Here is a 5,208-nt window from a genome sequence, read left to right as displayed (position 1 = left end):
ACCTTAAGTTTAGAGAAATGAACGCTGCCGAAAAAATAAACGCAACCGAAAAAATGAACGCTACCGAAAAAATGAACGCAACCGAAAAAATGAACGCAACCGAAAAAATGGACGCTGCCGAAAGAAAAGAACGCTGCCGAAAAAAAAGAACGCTGCCGAAAAAATGAACGCTGCCGCAATTTAGCGAAACGAAAAGCCATATCAACAAACAAGAAAGTACTAGTAGCATGAACGCTACCGAAAAAATGAACGCAACCGAAAAAATGAACGCAACCGAAAAAATGGACGCTGCCGAAAAAAATGGACGCTGCCGAAAAATGAACGCTGCCGAAAATGGAACGCTGCCGCAATTTAGCGAACGAAAAGCCATATCAACAACAAGAAAGTACTAGTAGCATATTTCAGCATACCTTCCGCCGTTAACAGGGGACTTATACGTTTGGAGAAATGAACGCTGCCGCAATTTAGCGAAACGAAAAGCCATATCAACAAACAAGAAAGTACTAGTAGCATATTTCAGCATACCTTCCGCCGTTAACAGGGGACTTATACGTTTGGAGAAATGAACGCTGCCGCAATTTAGCGAAACGAAAAGCCATATCAACAAACAAGAAAGTACTAGTGGCATATTTCAGCATACCTTCCGCCGTTAACAGGGGACCTTAAGTTTAGAGAAATGAACGCTGCCGAAAAAATAAACGCAACCGAAAAAATGAAGGCTACCGAAAAAATGAACGCAACCGAAAAAATGAACGCAACCGAAAAAATGGACGCTGCCGAAAGAAAAGAACGCTGCCGAAAAAAAAGAACGCTGCCGAAAAAATGAACGCTGCCGCAATTTAGCGAAACGAAAAGCCATATCAACAAACAAGAAAGTACTAGTAGCATGAACGCTACCGAAAAAATGAACGCAACCGAAAAAATGAACGCAACCGAAAAAATGAACGCTACCGAAAAAATGGACGCTGCCGAAAAAAATGGACGCTGCCGAAAAAATGAACGCTGCCGAAAAAATGGAACGCTGCCGCAATTTAGCGAAACGAAAAGCCATATCAACAAACAAGAAAGTACTAGTAGCATATTTCAGCATACCTTCCGCCGTTAACAGGGGACTTATACGTTTGGAGAAATGAACGCTGCCGCAATTTAGCGAAACGAAAAGCCATATCAACAAACAAGAAAGTACTAGTAGCATATTTCAGCATACCTTCCGCCGTTAACAGGGGACTTATACGTTTGGAGAAATGAACGCTGCCGCAATTTAGCGAAACGAAAAGCCATATCAACAAACAAGAAAGTACTAGTAGCATATTTCAGCATACCTTCCGCCGTCAACAGGGGACTTATACGTTTGGAGAAATGAACGCTGCCGCAATTTAGCGAAACGAAAAGCCATATCAACAAACAAGAAAGTACTAGTAGCATATTTCAGCATACCTTCCGCCGTCAACAGGGGACTTATACGTTTGGAGAAATGAACGCTGCCGCAATTTAGCGAAACGAAAAGCCATGTCAACAAACAAGAAAGTACTAGTGGCATATTTCAGCATACCTTCCGCCGTTAACAGGGGACTTATACGTTTGGAGAAATGAATGCTGCCGCAATTTAGCGAAACGAAAAGCCATATCAACAAACAAGAAAGTACTAGTAGCATATTTCAGCATACCTTCCGCCGTTAACAGGGGACTTATACGTTTGGAGAAATGAACGCTGCCGCAATTTAGCGAAACGAAAAGCCATATCAAAAACAAGAAAGTACTAGTAGCATATTTCAGCATACCTTCCGCCGTTAACAGGGACTTATACGTTTGGAGAAATGAACGCTGCCGCAATTTAGCGAAACGAAAAGCCATATCAACAAACAAGAAAGTACTAGTGGCATATTTCAGCATACCTTCCGCCGTTAACAGGGGACTTATACGTTTGGAGAAATGAACGCTGCCGCAATTTAGCGAAACGAAAAGCCATATCAACAAACAAGAAAGTACTAGTGGCATATTTCAGCATACCTTCCGCCGTTAACAGGGGACTTATACGTTTGGAGAAATGAACGCTGCCGCAATTTAGCGAAACGAAAAGCCATATCAACAAACAAGAAAGTACTAGTAGCATATTTCAGCATACCTTCCGCCGTTAACAGGGACTTATACGTTTGGAGAAATGAACGCTGCCGCAATTTAGCGAAACGAAAAGCCATATCAACAAACAAGAAAGTACTAGTAGCATATTTCAGCATACCTTCCGCCGTCAACAGGGGACTTATACGTTTGGAGAAATGAACGCTGCCGCAATTTAGCGAAACGAAAAGCCATATCAACAAACAAGAAAGTACTAGTAGCATATTTCAGCATACCTTCCGCCGTCAACAGGGGACTTATACGTTTGGAGAAATGAACGCTGCCGCAATTTAGCGAAACGAAAAGCCATATCAACAAACAAGAAAGTACTAGTGGCATATTTCAGCATACCTTCCGCCGTTAACAGGGGACTTATACGTTTGGAGAAATGAACGCTGCCGCAATTTAGCGAAACGAAAAGCCATATCAACAAACAAGAAAGTACTAGTGGCATATTTCAGCATACCTTCCGCCGTTAACAGGGGACTTATACGTTTGGAGAAATGAACGCTGCCGCAATTTAGCGAAACGAAAAGCCATATCAACAAACAAGAAAGTACTAGTAGCATATTTCAGCATACCTTCCGCCGTTAACAGGGGACTTATACGTTTGGAGAAATGAACGCTGCCGCAATTTAGCGAAACGAAAAGCCATATCAACAAACAAGAAAGTACTAGTAGCATATTTCAGCATACCTTCCGCCGTTAACAGGGGACTTATACGTTTGGAGAAATGAACGCTGCCGCAATTTAGCGAAACGAAAAGCCATATCAACAAACAAGAAAGTACTAGTGGCATATTTCAGCATACCTTCCGCCGTTAACAGGGGACTTATACGTTTGGAGAAATGAACGCTGCCGCAATTTAGCGAAACGAAAAGCCATATCAACAAACAAGAAAGTACTAGTGGCATATTTCAGCATACCTTCCGCCGTTAACAGGGGACTTATACGTTTGGAGAAATGAACGCTGCCGCAATTTAGCGAAACGAAAAGCCATATCAACAAACAAGAAAGTACTAGTAGCATATTTCAGCATACCTTCCGCCGTTAACAGGGGACTTATACGTTTGGAGAAATGAACGCTGCCGAAAAAATGGACGAAACCGAAAAAATGAACGCTGCCGAAAAAATGAACGCAACCGAAAAAATGAACGCTACCGCGGTTAGCAAATCGAAAAGTCATATCAAAAAGCAGAAACAGAGGACCTTTCCGACCTTAAGTTGACCATAAGGAAACCATATCATGAAATATGCTTAAATGCACTTATCTTTCCGTTTGCCAAGGGTGATTTGTGTTGATTGATCCACAGTTGCTCATCATGAGGATTCGCTTCAGTTTTAACAGTATTATCTGTTAGAAACAAAAATGATAATTGGCAAAAATTAGGGGAGTGCTCTTGTAAACGCTTTATATTCTAACTGGCTACTCTTATGGCTATTTATTAACTAATGGCTAGGAATGTACTAAATAATTTTCTTCGGCTTGTTAACTGTCGCGATTTTTAAAGCATTTCATCATGCATAAATAGTCAAAACTTTTCTACGGAAGTATTTGCCTGGAAAGGTTCAGAGAATAATTTCAGGAAAAATTACCCGACTAAGGAGTACAAATTGCCGGACTAATCAAAGTAAAATCAGAGTCATTTTATGGCAGCCAGTTTTATCCTAAAGGCAACTAGGCAAGGTGGTGAAGAAAGACTATTCCTGATTTAAACGGATCACACCTTGAACGCTTTATTGGTCTCTAAATTTTACACGTCCTGAAGGACAAAAAGCTCGCTGCTTGCAGAAGATGCAGAAATATGATCTGCATATTCAAACTCCAGTATATAGGCAGGAAGAGAAACAACAAAATGCGGATGCAATGCCCCGCAGACGTGCCTCCGACAACGTTGTCGAGCCGAGCCTTGAAAAATTAGTTAGGAACTTGAGTGGAAAGAAGTCTATACAACAAGTGTTTCCATTTAGGAACCTACAATCGTTGCAGAATATAATTCAGATATTGGTTGGGGCAGCGATGGAGAGGATAACCGTTACTAGATGGTATGGGACCTTTTCCATTGTCTGAAACAGGAAATCGTTGTGTTGCTCTCTATGGATTACCTTTCCAAATGGCCGGAAGGTTCCCCACTACCAACACGAGATGCAAGAACCGGTTGCGGACGCTCAAGTTAGAGATTTTGTCGAGGACGCATATGCCTGTGTGATTGCATGGGCAGTATTTGCATTATGTAGTTTCTATATTATATTTGTGAAAGTACAATGTAGGCGTATTGTAATGTAAATATAAATATAAAGACATCTTTTGAAAGAATATAAATGCAAATATAAATAGGGAGTGTACGGGTTATTGTTGGCGAGAAAAATTATATATGTGCTGAATGTTCGAAGACAGTTTTGGGGGATTTTTATTGTCTTTCTTTTTGATAAGAAATAGGTTCGCGGCTGAACGCGACATGCAACGATGGGGAAAATGGCGGGTTTTTGACAGAGTTAAAGAAAATGCCCTCCGAGCTTCGTTAAGAAGTTAGAAGGGACAATGAGTAAAGAGGAAGTGTTGGAATTGTGGTTCAGAAGGATATCTCCAACGGGACTGTCAATAAAAACTGTTCTTCGAGGGAACGCTTGAAGGAAAAACGGTATATATGATTGTAGACACTGGGAGTAATATTTCCATTGTCACTCCCGAATTGCTACGGTACATTGCTAAAGATTTGCTGTGTATTCAAACCGGTTCGCAACTGCTTAAAATCTGTAACCGGAGAAAAAGTGCCTTTTTTGGAAACCATTACCCTTAGACTTACAATACGTAATCGAGACATTTTAGAGTTGTTTTGTGTGGTAGAGATTCGTGAGTCTTGTATCTTGGAATTGGATTTTCTGCAGCAACAGCGGTTGTAGAGTTCATACTTTATTCTTAGCTTAGTCTAGTAGCTCTTTCCCCTTCTTCCACCTGAGCAGTGATCATAGTTCCTTTCTTCTGTATTACCTGGTAAGGATCTTCATGGTATGGGGTATCACTCTTTCCGTCTTCTTGGGATACCAAAAAATGAAAATATTTTGCTCAATCATCTTTATTCGGCAGTT

Source organism: Dendronephthya gigantea, unplaced genomic scaffold, assembly GCF_004324835.1.
Source record: "Dendronephthya gigantea isolate DGI-Jeju-01 unplaced genomic scaffold, DenGig_1.0 000005F, whole genome shotgun sequence".
NCBI classification, from domain to species: domain Eukaryota; kingdom Metazoa; phylum Cnidaria; class Anthozoa; order Malacalcyonacea; family Nephtheidae; genus Dendronephthya; species Dendronephthya gigantea.
This window is presented reverse-complemented; position numbering follows the sequence as displayed.